General features: G+C 46.1%; 1 protein-coding gene across 2 annotated transcripts in view; it reads left to right on the top strand.

Annotated features, from left to right (window-relative positions):
* MAF (MAF bZIP transcription factor) overlaps window positions 1–16514 on the top strand; it is a 352604-nt gene that overhangs the window by 15015 nt on the left and 321075 nt on the right. Inside the window, exon 3 of one of the 2 annotated variants that reach the window (XM_027513964.1) lies at window positions 632–2038. The exons of the other annotated variant lie outside the window; for it this stretch is intronic. The gene's annotated coding sequence lies outside the window, so the exon portion shown is untranslated. Of the gene's footprint in view, window positions 1–631; window positions 2039–16514 lie in introns of those variants that run through there. 2 annotated transcript variants of the gene reach the window in all.

Raw genomic sequence — 16514 nt, forward strand, 5'->3', positions numbered from 1 at the left:
ATGGCTTATTTCTGGCCATTTTCTAGACGAAAGTCTGAGAATTAGATTAGAAGCCATTTGGGGAGGCATTTAATTACCTTTTATTTATTCTCATAAACATAGTCTAGATTATATTATGGTTCTTGGTACTATTACAAAATAGCGATCCTAAGGGCTGTCACCAACAGATGAAATGCTCCATTTCTATAGCATCTCTTGATCTGCACATTTCCCACTAGTGCATGCTTCAGCTTAACACACGCAAGTCTGCCCAAGTGCGTGATTTGTCGAGGTCGTGCCTTCTAAGGAAGGACTTCTAATCCGCCAAGACATCAGTGCTCCCACAGTGCTGTCTGATGTCAGTGTTTTCCATGGTAGCACCCCGGGTCAGGTGTCACGTTAGCATCATTGCCATGGAAACAGGTGATGGTGTTGCGTGACCCTAAGGCCAAGGGTGGCTTTGGAATTCACCTCGGAGGCTGTCTCTTAGGGTGAATTGTCAAAAGGAGATTAACAGCTACTCATAGCTTGCACCAAAACTGAAAGCAGACAGGCCTTTAATACACGCTCTTTCGTCTTGTGTGCTGAAACGCTAATTTCAGGAGGTGGTGGTGGACCTGAGCCAGCTGATGTGTCTGCTCTACCCTTACAGATGTTCCTGATATTCTCTCAGACCCACCCGGATGCATCCGAGCCTTAACAGAGCTGCCCTGGGGCAGGGCAGGTGGGACACACACAGGGGAGAGGCCTGTTTGTAGCTTTCCCGTCACTCGTGGGAGATTCCTGATGGAATTCGTACAAACAGCTCTGCCCCAGGTTCTAAGTACCCATCAGTTTTTCTTTCTTCCTAATCTTACAGTTAGCTGGGTGGAAAATGTTTTATCCTGACTGTACCAATGTGAATTCAAACCAACATAAGGGAGGCTTTACTCTGTTACCAGCTGGGATATAAACAAAAACACAGTAAAAGACTCCGGAATCTCGTTTCTATTTTGTATAACATGTCCTCCCACATCGCTGCCCGTGATCACCCAGAAATAAAATGCAAGCATGGATGCCTGATGCCCAGTGTCCATGTGGGTTCCTGAGCACGGCTGTTTAATTCAGACATAGAATTACAGATGCTGTAACCGTTATTTCCCTCGCAGAGTCCATCAACATCTTTTAAGAGAAATGGTAAATCAGGTGTTCTCAAGCAAAGGCTGTATGAAAAACACAGAACCTAAGTTTTCACTTCTCAGCGCCTGTGTTTGAAAAGCCTGCATGAGAACAGTGGCTGGCCCGGACTCTGGCTTCACTGCAGACCCCTCAGGGCCTCTCAGGACTCCACTTTCAGAGTAAGTGCCCCGCTGCGGAGGACAGCAAAGAGTAGGGTGCAGTCTGGCATGCAGATCTGGAGAGTGGACCAACCCCTCAGAGATTCCAGGAGTGTGTCTTCAGCAAATGACATCACTGTGTGTGCTGGCACTGAGAAAGGAAGGGAAAATAATTCTGTTTAAACTGTTTAGTACCGGGGCTTACCTTATCAAATTGTTGTTGTTTGTTTAGATAGCCACCCTCCCACCCTCCTTCCCACACAAGGCTGCCTAACGTCCTTCTGCGGACACTGGCCCCACTTGTGAGCAGGTTTAATCGATCAATTATGGCAGAGCAAGTACAGGGCAACCAGCTTAATGAAGTCCCATTATTTTCAGTGGTCCTTAGGATGCTATTGAAGGGGCTATCTTAAAGAAAGAGACATTATGCATTTGGTGGGGGCAGGCATGGTGGGAGGGAGAAGGGTTTTTGCACAGGAGTATAGCAATCGTTATTTAAAACAAAACGATGCTTCTGTCAAGAGCTTTCCTTCTAAAAGCACACATTCAGTCACCTGCCAGAATCTCAGATTTATTGCTGCCGTTCACAGATGCCAATGTTGAAACTCTCTTCGCCTCCAGCTTGCTGAGTCTTTCATTTCCTCGATCCAAAAATCACTGTAAAGCTGTTGTTTAGTGTCTGCATTTTTTTGCTTTTCCTGGCACCTAATGAAATTATCAGCAATAAATGAGCTATGCAGAAGGGTTGGTTTTGCTTTTATTTTTTCCTTTTTTTTTTTCTTTTTTGCAGTATTTGGAAAATGCTGGGACAAGAGTAAAGCAGTGGCAGAATTCAGAGTGCCTCTCTTTCCAGCATCTACGGGAAACGTAATAAATCCATTAGCATTTATATAATTTCAGATGGGAATTAATACTGGGGAGGGGAGGGAGAAGGAGTGTCAGGTGTTGAGTGGGCAAGTCAGACCAGCTGTGGGAATTACAGTTATTGTCACTGGAGACAACACAGCCCTGACCTCCAGTATAAGCTGCTGGAAGATATTAACACCTAATTATCAAGCCAGGGGTGCATCTTACACCTTAATCACTGGTGAGGTGAGACTGACAAAAAAGAGGAAGGGAGGTGTTTTCCATGTTCCTTTCAGCAAGCATCCATCCTCTAACAGGGGGTCATCACTTGCAGCAAATGACAATTTCCTTTTAGCCCTTTCAGTCTATAGAAAAGCACAGTAACTTCATTTGCTAGCAGGTAGGCAGTGGAGGTGAGAATCGGATTGATCTGAAATTGACCCTGAGGTCACTGCCTCCTTTAAATTGGGTGCTACAGACAAAGTTTCTTTTCTTCTTCTCTGGCTCCTGCCAGCAGCCAAGCAGAGTCCTCAGTCATTGGGGCGGGAGGTGGGGAGAGTGTTAGCAATTATTTAAAGGGATTCTGACACCAGGGTTGAACCCCTACCCCAAACTTAATCCAAGTGGAGACCTTTTTTTTTTTTTTTTTTAACCGATGGTGGTTAATTAAAGGGGCCTCCCCCCATGGTGTGCCTCTGGCTTGTTTATATTTTAAAATGAGGTTCATTCCTGATGCACAAGAAATGGCAGGGGGGAAGCTGACAGTCGGGGTCTCTTACTGGGCTGACTTGAAGAAATAGGGAATAGAATTTCCTGTTTCCTTTTACATTTTTTCTTCCTTATTTCACCCCGCCCCCCCAACTCCCCCACTTCAAAGTCCTTTCAAAGCATCTTGGGGTGCATACATACGCCTGACAGTGCTGGAAATGCTGCACTGCTTTTCAGAAGGCCAGGGGACTCTGCTGGGCACGCAGGCCTGGCCTCGCTCTCCGCCCAGCGGTGAGGGTCGCCAAGAGGGAGCAGAAATCCCTTTCACCGATTTTGATCTTCTGGACCGCAGCTGAGAAGCGCTGTCTCGTTCCTTCGCTTCAGTGGGTAGTGCCTACTGGCGGTTCTGTCCTGATGCCCAAAGACTATTGCGTTATTCATTTTCCCCAGACTTTCCCCGCCCCCTTTTTTTCTCCTTCTCTTTTTCTCCGTTTAAAGTCCCAAAGCGAAGCAGTTCCTCACCACTGCGTCGTAGAAGGAAAGCGCACGTGCTTTGTTTGGAGATCTGGACCAGAGCTCTCCCTTCCAGGGAAGGAGCAGTGGTTTGGGACGGGACAGGCTTTCTGGAAGCCTCGGGGCTGCTGGGCTGCCCGGGAGGAGACCTCCCAGCAACGGCTGGAGATCCATCCCACCTGCGCAAGCGAGGCCCCGGGGCATCACTTTCTTTCCCGGGAGGCAAGGCCTTCCCACGTGTTTCCCACGTGCTCAGCGCTCTGCTGGTCCAGTGAAGCCCGTGGACCCAAAATGCGCTGCTTTCAGAGTCTTCCCCAGCTGAGTTGTTGGGGATAAAATTCTTGGTAAAAAATGGGATGCGTTTGAAACACTCTGGTCTCCATGGGGACCCTGGTTAATTAAGATGTTACCTCTGTTGGCGCTCCAATTTGTTTCCCCTACCTGACCAGCCCGGTGGAAAACACCCCAAGGTTGGTGTAACCAAATGGCACGTGACCCGTACGTGCGGTAAACCCGCCCTACACGTGTGTGGGCGGAGAACCAGCTCCACTCCTAAACTCTGCTGAGAGGTCTTGAGTTGCAGCGTTTGGGCCTCGAAATCGGGTTCCTGCTCCAGAGCAAGGGGTTCCCTAGTGCTCCAGAGCTTGGAGCTTTCAGCAGCGGCGCACTGTGACGGTCACCCGGCTCCCCACAGGAAAAAAAAAAAAAAGTAAGGAAGGATTTCGTTTTATTTTTTAAATTTTCATACTACTTTATTCGAGCCAGATCGTATTAGGAACGAAAACTTTTCCATCCCTGTTGCTGAGAAATTTGTATTTTTAAAGGCACTGATGGGGGTTGACTCATTGGAAAAGATTCTGATGCTGGGAGGGATTGGGGGCAGGAGGAGAAGGGGACGACAGAGGATGAGATGGCTGGATGGCATCACTGACTCGATGGACGTGAGTCTGAGTGAACTCTGGGAGTTGGTGATGGACAGGGAGGCCTGGCGTGCTGCAGTTCTTGGGGTCGCAAAGAGTCGGACACGACTGAGCGACTGATCTGATCTGATCTGATGGGGGTGCGGTGGCGGGAGGTGTGGGAGGAGGAATTCTGATCCACCAAGACGTTTCTGTCTGTCTATATTCAACGTTTTACAGTGTTCTTCACATTCTGCATCGTCTCCTGATACAATTAGGGGGGGAAAAAAACCATGGTTAATGACCAGATGTGTCACTTTAGGGAAGATGGGTTTTAAGTGTGTGATTTCATTGTAAATCCATCAGGTGTTACTTTCCAAGCTATTGAGGGCGCAGTTATTCTGAGAATGCATCTTTTTACTATTTCTTTAAAATTTATTTGGGATCAGGTCACTGTCTGGTTTCAACTCGAGGATCCCCCACCCCACTTTTTTCTTCTTCTCTTTTCTCCCTTTTTCGGTTTGGCCATTGCAAGCTGCAGTAAAGTGATCTGTAATTTATAATCAAAGTTTGGTATTGTTAAACTGTGAAGTCTGACTTTGGGGTTTTGCTCATAAAATAAATATTTGGAAAAAAATATAGCAATGAGACTTGTACAGTAGAGGCAATGTCAGTACATATATATCTTATATATGAGTATATATGTATGTATTCTTTTCTTGGAGACTGTTAAGATGGCCCGGAAAAATCATCTTACAAAACTGTGGATGTCTGTCGATATCCTTATGAGGATACCGCGATAAGAATATAAGCACATTTTCTTCAATGAACTTTAAATTTGTTTTGTTAAGTCCGTTTGTCATTCACATTAACTTCTTCTTTCAGTTATATTATTTTGGCCCTAAAGAGTTAGTGTATATATGCTTGAGTTCTCTGTAAGCTATACTGTGCCTTAGCTAAAAAGACATTTTTTTTTTCCTTTCTTCTAACAAGGAAGCTCATTTAGAAAGAAATGTTTATGTGAAGTGCTTGTCAGTTGGCATTTTTACTGGGTTGCTAACCCAAAGGTAAAATATAAAGCCATGTCTTTTCCTTGTTGGCTTGTTGTTACTAGAAGGGTCCCTCCCTTGTTAGCTTGATAAATAATTTTACTAGGGGGACTGTGCTGTATTTTTATGCTTGCTGTCTATTTTCTGCTTGCTGCAAATAAATTTCGGTACTCAGAGGGCACTAAAACTCCAAACACATGGTATTTTCCCATTTTGCTGCTGGTTGCCTGAAATATTTATTCCATCTCATGTTTTTAATTAATTTTTTAAAGGAAAAAGTAATTTGTGATTAATATCAAGCAAAAGTTAGCCCTTTATTTCTCAGGACTATCGGGTTTGAATCTGAAAAGTGTAGTTTTTTGGAAGACTTTGTGCATGAAACCCTGTTTCGTATTTGTCGCATTGAAGATGAGAATTATTTATATGGGGGTGTCCTGAAGTTTTCTCATTATAGACTTTCTTGTATGTCTTCCCAACTCTTAAGTATTAAACTGTTACTATGAAAAATGAAAAGGGGTATCGAAGTCTACCTAGAAACAGTACACTACACAATAAAATCTTTACATTTGAAAAATAATACAGTGTATGAAAATGGAGATGAAATTGATCAGAGATGTCAATAGAGCTATCAGCATCCAAGGCCTTGAGACTTGGGGTTCATGACTACAGAGAAAAGGTTAGTGTGGGTCAGTTACTGGGGCAAATGGGAGGTTCCCTGGCACAAACCCAAATAAACAAACCCTAAAATGTTCCAGTAAAATAAAATACAATAATAAAAGAACATGTTCTGTAAATTTCAAACACAAAGAACACAATGCATAACAGAGGTACAGTATGTTTAATGAAAGAAGGACATCCATGCGTATTGGCAACACAGGTAATCATTTTAAATCAGTGCCAGATCATCTCATTAATTGAAATACTAGTTTTTCAAAGCAGATCTTCTGCTTGTGATTTGCTCATTAGCAGGGTCTTATTTTCTGAAACTGAAAAATAGTTTTACAAAAGTACCAGAGACATACACTTGAACCCAGAATGCCAGCTCATGTAACCAGGACGTTGGGGAGGCTGCGTTAGAGGTTATCTGGAGTTCAGCTTTTGGGGGGGATCGCCAAAAGGAAGGGAACAATGTAGAAGAAGGGGCAGTAGACTTCCATATTGGTTGCTGAAACATGCGTGTATCTTACCAAATGCATCCATGGCTTGTTTTCCAATCCCACGTCTCAGGGATTTCAGAAATGAACTAGGTTTCAAGCTGATGACTTTTATTTTTGCCCTCTAACTCTGCAGGTATAGAAACCATGAGAGTCAGATTTTAAAACAGTGACTTTAGAGCTGATAGTCACCATTTCCTCTGGTCCCTTTGGGGTGGTCACCAGTTGGTCAGGCATTAGAGAAAACTTCGTGGAGTTGGAGACCATGGTGCCCCTCCTTCCATAATCCTCTCAGTGATCTGTCCTTTGATGGTCATCCAGAGCTTCACATTGATTGAGTGTCTCTGGTAGCCAGGACCTGTGCCATTGCTGATCCTCAGAGCAGCCAGAGGGAGGGTTACTTTAATCCCCTTTATAGAGATGTAGAAACTCAGGCCTAGGAGCAATTCAGATACGATTTGACCTCACACCACAAGCATGCAGGGATTTCTAGCTGAACACCATGCCACCTCTCCTCACCCACCTTATTCTCTCTTTCCTAGTAAAACAGCTCAGTGTTTAACCTCAGCACGGGTAATGTAGGCTCATTTGCCCTCTCCTCCTTAGCCATCCTCTTCTGACTGGGGTTGAGTGATGCCTAGAAGAAAAATGCGTTATAATCTGAGAAGGATCTAGAAGATGGGGCTAGCACTTCACATGATCTTGACCCTAAGGACCCCTCTAGCTCCAAAAAACGAATGATCCTGTGGTTTTGATGGTGGTAGGTCACAGAGCAGCCTTTTCCTACTCAAAGATAAAGATTGTCATTTCAAGAGCATTTAAAAAATAATAGATGGTACGTTTCCTTAATGCCCTGTAATGTGCAAAGTGTCAGGTACACAATTGACACTCAGGAAATTGCTGGATAGTGAAGATAAATCAGCGTTAAATCACGCCATTGAAAGCCCCATTTAATAAAAAGTCGTCAGCAAAATCTGTGACTAGTCACGTGAAAAAGGATACACAACTTATGCATCTGTAAAATAGGGATGCCCCCTCAAAGGCTTCTGCAGAGGATTAAATATGATAATATATGTAAGCACCTGGCAGAGTAAACATCCTGCCGTACTTGGCCCCCATCAGTGTTCTATGGAGCAAAACTTTGACCTTGACGCTGTGCAAGGTCTGATTTGTTTTCGAAGAACTTTGTGATTATGATACTGGACACCTTCTCTCTGCTTTAAAATAAGTGCTGCCACCACTGGAGAATGGAGAAGAATCTAGAACAGTCATTTATCTGCCCTCCCCCTAAAAAAATACCACCACTCCTAAAGTATTTTTTTGAAGGTGTGCTTGGGAAGTTCTGTGGGCAAACGTTTACAGAAATTATGGGTAAGACCAAATTAAAATTTTAATTTTGCTTCCGTCCATCTCAGGGCCTTTAAGTGCGCATGCGTATCGTGATCCTCCATAGCGAAGGGCCAACATGGATGATACACAGCATCTTCCGAATTTATATGAACATGGAGCCTGGTTTCTAATCAGCCATCTCGTGGAAATAACACTAGGGTGGTTTTGAAAAATGGTTGGCTAGATAAAGAAGTCTTGACTTCATTATTTTATTTAGTACCGAAGGACCTCTTTACTAATTTCCTCCTATGAAGCCCATGTTCTCAAGGATTCATTTGTAATTCTGTGTGTTTGTTTTATTAATCAGAGCCCTCTGTGAAAGCTCTCGGGCTTCTGATCAGCAGGAGAAGTGGTATAATTCCATTGATGTATATGCAATCAAAAGCAAGGAAAACCTTACCACACGGGTTATCCTATAGGTCTTTCCAATGATAGCAGTGGCTCATGGGTGCCATAACTGCCTTCACGGGCTCCCTGTGGGCTATCAGGATACCAGCGTGGGATCCTCTGCTCTGGTTAAAAATCCCAGGATCACTGTCGAATGCGACCTGGCCCTTTGTGGTTGGATGAGCCTTCTAAGGGACTTTGAGGTCCTGGAAGGAGCCCATTAGTTTCTTAGACTCTCAGACATAAAAAGCTCTGCCTTTAGGTTTCTGTTCCTTTATTGTAAGGATACAGGTGTATATTAAGGGCATGAAACACAGGATGGAAGAGGTCTCATTCTCTCTGTCCCTCTTCCCTCCCTTTTCTCTGCACACCTGCTTCATTCTCCCTGCAGAAGGCAGGCATACTTTCTTGCTTTGGAGTACTCCTGATTCCCACTCTCTGCCCTAAACATCCCAGGGCAGAGGTGGTCAGCCCCTCTGCTGGCCTGTTCCCAGAAGAGATAGCTGATTGGTTCCCCCTGGTGAGGTGTCTAGCTTTTGTCCAATCAGCACTGTGTAGGGATGGGTCTTTATGTCCAGCTGCTCGCCTAATCACATTTTCTGAGAATGGGATTCTGCAGGGATTGGGAGATGGGCGTGTCCCAGTATGGATACCCAAGAGTCCTGTGCATCATTTAGAGAGATAGGAATGAGTAGAATTAGGGCATGAATAGGTCTCTGAACCTAGAGACTAGGTTTCAACCTTGGATGCACCTATGGGGCTTTAGAAAATGTTGATGCCTTGCACCAGACCAGTTAAACCAGAACCTCCAGGGGCTGGTGGGGCTCAGGCATCAGTATTTTTTTTTTTAATTAATTCCCAGTGATTCTAATGCACAATCAGGATTGAGAACTCCTGGTAGAAGTGTCCAGGGACACAGTTAGTTATGGAGACCCAGAAAGTGAAGAAGCCGCTGGTGAATTTCCCTTGTTTTATTGTATTTCTTACAAGTCAGCGTTTTGAAGGTCCAGTTTAAAATTAAAAGAGAGGAACAATTGCTTTGTGTCTTTTCTGCTTCCTCTGGCCTTCCCAGCCCTCTATTAACATCAACTCTGTTTTTCTTTTCTTTTTTTTTAAATAAGGGCCAGGGCAGTCGGATAAGGCACACGGGGAAAGGAAACCCAAGTTGATGTCCAGAAGCCTCGATTTTACACCTGCCCCAGCCACTAAACAAACAGCCTTGTGACCTGGGCAGGCCACATTGCCCTCATGTGCCCTGCTGTGCTTAATTCCTGTCTTTTGGGAAACGGGTCAGTTGAGTTCAGATCAGAGGCCTTCTGCGAGTCTACACAATCAGCTAAAGCACCAGTTGGTCAGGGATCCAGAGCATAAACTGAGAGAGATCCTGAGGGTTTTGAGCTGGCACAGTAGCTCATTTCAAACGTGTGATGGTGTTTTTCACAAATTCTGCATGGAAAAGAAGAGAGTGTATTTAGTTGTCAGGTTCCAAAGACAGATGCCGTCTGAATTATTGGCACACACTTCTGCAGTTACTGATGAGACGTTTGTATTATTGGTCATCATTACCAGCAGGCACTTAGTTAGCAGGCAGTTGGGGAAGGTGGTAGAAGACATAGGACTGAGGACGATGCTGCTGGCTGGAATTAACCAAGATGTGTGATCACGCGCCATCAGGCACATTGATTCTCCCCTAAAGCACAGCATTAAACCACGCAAAAAACGGCCCGCTCCAGGGGCACTCTTCCGTCTACCTTGTCAGACAATTACCTTGTAAATTTCTCGTCTTCTCTTGGGCTCTCAACTCCGTGAGCCTGGAGTTCACGCCTCATTTATTTTTGTGTCCAGCCCAGCTCTGTCCCAGCGTGCAGCACACCGCATCTCTGTCTCACATCCTCCTGGGAAAGTGGCAGGGTGGACCTGAATCAGGTGCCCAAACAAACAGAGAACAAGAGCCTAGGAAAAGTTCCTTACACGATGAAGGCGACATCTTAGCGATCTGCCAAAATGAGAGGTTGTTCTCTTAATCCTCTCCTGGCTTTTCCACAGACCCATATCCTGACATTTCCTTGACAGTTTCGTGGGCTGAGTTTCCTTTCCCGGGCAGCTTGTTAAATATAGTCTGCTTCAGCCCTATTTCTTAATGTCCTCTTTTGGAGAGCTATTGGAAAATAGACCTTTTTGCTCCGACTGGTTAGGCGTCAAAGTTGTTATGCTTTATTTTAAGATTTAAATCAACGAACACTGCATTTTGTACCTGCTATTTGGTGTTGAAGGATTCAGGAACGGGTAAGGGCATAGTTCTTGCTCTCAAGATTTATTGAATGTAGATAGTTAAAAACAATAAATGCTGGTCCTGTTTGATAAAACCTTTCCCAAAACTATGGAATTTGTGAAAAGGTGGAGGTTGGTGATTTTGTGAACACCATAAGGCAAAAGCTACAAAGGTTGCAAAGAGAAACTGGTGTTTTGTTTTGTTTTTTAACTTAGGATAGGGAAGATCTTCCTTAGCCTGGCGCAAAACCCAGATTGATACATTTGACTACATAAGCATTTAAAACCAACACATAGGAAAATCACCATGAACAAAATCAAAGGACACACAACAAAATGGGGAAAATCATAACCCACAAGACGGTCACAGACCCAGTTTCCCTAATGTGAAGAGCTCTAGTAAATTCAAAAGAAAGTGGGTAAACCGCCTGATAGGCAAATGGCAGCTTTTAGAAAAAATAAATACAAATGACCAATAATCTTAGGAAACTTTGTTCATCTCTCTCATCACCAAAGAATAAGAATCCCTTTGGACTGGAATGTGGGGCAGTGGGCAATCTTACACAGTATTGTGAGCCTGTAAATAGGGCAATATCTTGGTGGTGGTGGTGGTGGTTTAGTTGCTAAATCATGTCCAATTCTTGCAACGCTATGGACTGTGGCCCACCAGGGTCCTCTGTCCATGGGATTTACTAGGCAAGCATACTGGAATGGGTTGCCATTTCCTGCTTCAGGGGATCATCCCATCCCAGGGATCACACCCCTGTCTTCTGCAGTGCAGGTAGATTCTTTACAGACTGAACCACCAAGAAAGACCCTGGACATCTTGGGGGGGGGGGTAATTTTTATAATATTTAGTATCACAGACCAGATCTTAGTTCAGTACAGCAGTGTGGCCATGGCTGGAATGAACTGTGTGTGTCTCTGTGTGAGTTGGGGAGGAAGGGTTGTCCTGGATGTGGTGGACCAAGATGGGTAAACAGGGGTCCCATGGAGACGAAATTGCAAGGCCAGGCCAAAGAGGGCATGGAATCAGAAGACAGAAAAGCACAAGACAGAAATTAACTAGGCTGGCTGGCAGTTGATGTGTTTCCTTTTCCTGAAGCCACTTCTGCCCAGCGCTCATTTTTACAAAAGTAAGACCGTCCAGGTGTAGCCCTTCCTCGTCTTCATGAGTCCCTCTCACTCCACACTCCCCAAGGGATGAAAGGCTCCTGTGTGTTAAGGGGTTAATGGAGCACTGGCAGTGGGCCCTCCATTCCAGCCCTTTTCTGTATCATCTGCACTGCCACAGCCCAAAGTGTTCGTGAGAAGAGAGGGAGGGGCGTTTTTTGGAGAACTGTGTGGGGAATTTGCTCACGTGTCTGTCATTAACATCAATCACAGAAGCAGGGCAGAAATGCCTGGTAAGTTCCTACACCCGCCTCTTTGATAAAGGTCCCCTCTGGTTTGGCTACCAGGCTCCCCTCCATGGATACAGGATTCAGGGGCTTTGAAGTCGGTTGTGGAAATTTCACTGCTTTCTTTGACTCCAGCAGATTGCTCCAAAATGCTACAAATGTCGGCGGGGGGCGGGGGGGGGGGGGGGGGGGGGTGGTGGTGCGGGAGAGACTAAGGGAGTTTTAGTAGCAGTTTAGAGGTACAGTCCTCTTAAGCCATTGACAGAAAACCATATTTCTTCTTTCAGTTTTTAACTGGGGACTGATATGTTAAAATACAGCAATGTCACTGCAGTCTCCTCTTAGGAAGAGGAAGACGAAGAGAGAGTTGGGTGCCGGGTGGTGAGAGAAGAGGTAGATTTTGCAGCCCTACTTCTTTGAACTTGTTGCAGAGGCCAAGCTGCCTGCAGAGAAATTGTGAAATAGATTTTGTCCAGTGTGGTTGAAAAGCATTTCCAACAAGGGGACAGGCGTTTCCAAGGTGAACCTGAATCTGGGTGTTGAGGCAAGTTTCCTATGCTGAGCCGGGAAATCCTGCAGAAACCCAGGCGAGGACAGGAGGGAGATCCCAGCTCACCCGTCCAGGAGCGGGCTTCCTGGTGCAATTGACATTTTGTCTTAAGAGTTCTTTTTCAGGAAAGGTACTCGGACTTGGGTGCAATTTCTGAAAATGTCCCCAAAGTTATTTTATCCCCTTGATATGCTGGCTGTAACAAATTAAAAAAAAAAAAAAAAAATATATATATATATATATAGGGGGTAGGAGAATTGCCCACTAGAAGCATCCAGGCTTCAGCTACCACCTCCATACATGTCAGGATTTGGCACAAACCAGAGGTTCTCAAACTCGTTTTGTTTTGTTTCAGCAGAGGAAGTGTTTGTAAGATGAATGGTTATGCGGGATCACTGGGTAAAAGAGGAGTGGCTTGTGGGGGGTGACTCCGGTCCCCCTAGTTCTGCGCCCTTCTCTCTCTACCCCGTAGGGCTCCTAGGTGTCTGCAATCCAGTTTGAATACCTATTGGAAGTCCTTCTGTAAGGGAATGCCAACTCAGCAGTCTTTGATACAACAAAGGACCGAGTTCCTTCGCTGGAAACGCTCAGCTCAGGGGTTTGTCAGGGTGTTGCAGACATTGGCGTCAGACCCTTCCAGCTTTGTGACTTTGGGAAAGTCTCTTCCCTTCCAGGTGATCACAAGAGAACCATCTCCTCTTACATGGGTTAAATCAACAAGTCACGGCAGCTGCTGAGTGTGGTGCCACCTCTCAGGCAGCAGCAAAAGTGACCAGTGATAAATGTGTCTCCTTTGGCTCAGAAACATTAAGCATCCCTCTTCCCGGGATTCAAGGCGATCCCGTGGTCTAGTTGGCCACAGTTGACCGCTTCCTCCTTTTTATTTTCCTTGTACCATTTCCTCTGCCTGTGACAGGTCCCTCTGAAAGGCACCTTTTCCCCTTTATGCTCCACACTCAACTCAGATCCAGGACCCTTGCCTTGTACCCCTTACACTCAGCGTGTCGCACAGGGCATTGGGCACAGCCTACTCCCAGTGGACGTTTGCTGGATTGACTGTCGTTGGTCGGGTCTCCCAGGGGCCAGTTATACACGTCCCTTTCAATTCCACATTCAGTGACTTCACGTGGGTGGCAGCATGAAATCGGCCACGGTGGGAATACCTGCAGAACAAGCGCTGCTGAAACCTAGCCCCTGTCTCTGGCCTCCACCCTCTGCTAAAGATATTAAACATTGAGCAGCACATCACTGCTTGAGATGCTCAGATGAAAAAAAAAGGACATTGAGCAGAGCAGGATAGAATCTATCAAATGCATCACTCACGTTGCTGCTCTGATGGTAACAGAAGCAGCGGCGAAGGGGAGCTCACCCTGAGCGGGAGGCATCACATACGGATCATAAAGGATGGAGAGGTTGTAGGCGTGCAGGAAGAAGTGACAGGCAGTTCCAGGCCACGGGACAGGATGGGAGAGGATATAGCCAGGTTAATGAGGGAGTGGCTGTGGATTTTGCAGAGGATGGTGGAGGTGATGGGCTTGCCCAGGGCAGAGGAGTGGTAGGTGAATAGCAGGGCACCCATAGGCAGGCAGTGGCTGGAGGGAGGCGATAAGACCTCAGAGGAGGCTTAGATGTTGTTAAAGGGGAAGTTGAATTCCATTTCCTCCTGCAGCGATGATTCTGTTGCCTTGCAGATACGTCTGACTTAACGCAAAGCATTTGCCTGCCAATTTCAGTGGCCTCCTTCACCTCTTGAGCGGGTGCAGAGTCCAACTAAATAGCTTTCAAAACGTTTCGAGATTTGGGTGAATCGATGAGAGAGGGAACCCAAAAAGGGAACAGTGAGAGGAGCTGGGCTCTGTGGAGCTGTGGCTCCAGGCTGAGAACAGGGAACCGCTACCCAGTTCTTGCCACTTTTGTCCAAGTTTGGGTGGATGGGTCAGGGGACCAACCTCAGCTGCTCTTTATTTTAACACTTAGACTTTGGTGGCTCCCCAAGAACCACAGGCAGCTTCCTCAAGATCAGTGGTCCTCAACCTCAGTTTCCCATGAGAATAATCTGGAACATTGTCAAAATCCCGGTGCCTAAACCCCAAAGTGAAAAGTGAAAGTGTTAGTTGCTCAGTTGTGTCCAACTCTTGTGAACCCATGGCCTATGTAGCCCACCAGGCTCGTCTGTCCATGGAATGCTCCAGGCAAGGATACAGGAGTGAATTGCCATTCCCGTCTCCAGGGGATCTTCCTGACCCAGGGATCGAACCTGGGGTGGGTCTCCTGCATTGCAGGCAGATTCTTTACCATCTGAACCACCAGGGAAGCCCCCAACTCAGATCAATTAAAGACCCCCTGCCCCAGCCACCCAGGTGTGTGTAGCCACAGCCAAGGCCAAGATACATGGCCATAAGGCGCTGAGTCTCAGACTTTAGTGGGCACCAGATTGCCTGAAGGACTTGTTAAAACTCTAATTGCCAGTAGCCCCATCCCTGGAATTTCTGATTCAGGCAGTCTAGGGTTGGGCCTGAGAAACGCACATTTCTAAGCAGGTGTTGCTCCAGCGTGTCTGCCTTTGAGAACCTTGGCCGTAGGGCAACTGGCACAGCATTTGGACAACAGTCTAGTAGAGGGATCAGGTAGACTGGGGTCCCCTTCCCAGCTCTGTAGTCCCCCCTGCATGCCCTCATCATTCATTTAAAGCAGGGTTGCTTTGGCTCCCCCAGGCACATTTGGCAGCCTTGGGACACGACCTTATGCTTGTCATGATGTAGGGGGCTGCTGGCATCTGTTGGGTGGAGGGCAGGGTGCTGCTGACAGGGCTCGGCGTTATCCAGGCCCAACGTCAGTCATACTGAGGCTGGGAAACCCTTCTGACTTCATACATGAAATAGGGACAGTCATACTTGTTTTTCTAGGCTGTTGGTAAGAATAAATGAGATCCTGCAGGTAAAGCAAACTAGACAGCAAGTGCCAAATACATGGTAGCAGTTTTCAGCTCCCAGCTGAGCCACTGGATGACGCAAACTTGACTCAAGGACTTGACCTCCATGAACCTGTTCTCTCATCTGTAAAACGGGCACAGTAATAGTTTCAAAGCCCTGAAGGGTGGTTGTGAAGATTAGAGATAATCTATGCAGAGTCCCTAGAAGTCAGTAAACATGGTCTGTTATTATGGCTTCCCATTCTATCTTTACCCAGACCTCAATTCTTTTCCTTGTCAAGTCTAAGATGCTAATGAACGCCTCCTTTGCAGGTCTGTTCTCTGGGTGAGAAGTCAGCTAGTTTCTATTTCCAGGTCAGAAGAACTCAGGAGCAACAGCAAACAGCAGGAATAGCGCAGCCTCCTAGCACACCAGGCCCGATCTTAGCCTCTCGTGCCAGATGGTGCTTCCAGAGTGCCCGGCCGCATGCAGCCAGTCAGAAACATGGAGGTTTCGTCTTCACTTCCCCAAAACTTTGCTGGCCTCACATCTCCCTTTAATAAGAATTTGGTGACATGAAATGTTTGGAAAACAAAACACCTCTGGGACCCACATCCCATTGGTAGAGCAGTCTCAAGGCAGTAAGTGACTTAGGGTCCCCCCCCCCTCCATTTGGAGACTTCTTCCAGATGGAGCAGGAATTGGAACCCAGGCCTGGTTTCTTGACCAGCCTTTGGCTCTTGATGTAAGTCACAACAGGAACTGGCAGAAGACACCGGGGTCCAGCAGGGGTCATCCACAGGCCCCCGGTCCTTTGCAGAGGGCGTCCTGCTCCCAGCCTCAGAGGTAAAGTGTCCTTTCTCTAATCTGCACACAAAATGGATTTTAGTAACTGGATTTTATTGAGAAACCGACTCCCTCACCCACCTCCCCCCTCCACCTCCAGCACTGAAAACAGATTGTCTTCTTTACTGTAGTTCATTTTGCTTTCCGAGGTGATTAATGAATTAAAGATGCAGTGTATTTATTCTTTTGCCTGATTACCATTCTGTAATAAATCTAAGCTCCGGAGTCTGTCGATACAGGAAGGCCAACCTGCCTCTTTGGAAAATAAAGGTTCTTACATTAAGCTCAACTTCCA

Source organism: Bos indicus x Bos taurus, chromosome 18 (genome assembly GCF_003369695.1).
Source record: "Bos indicus x Bos taurus breed Angus x Brahman F1 hybrid chromosome 18, Bos_hybrid_MaternalHap_v2.0, whole genome shotgun sequence".
Taxonomy (NCBI): Eukaryota; Metazoa; Chordata; class Mammalia; order Artiodactyla; family Bovidae; genus Bos; species Bos indicus x Bos taurus.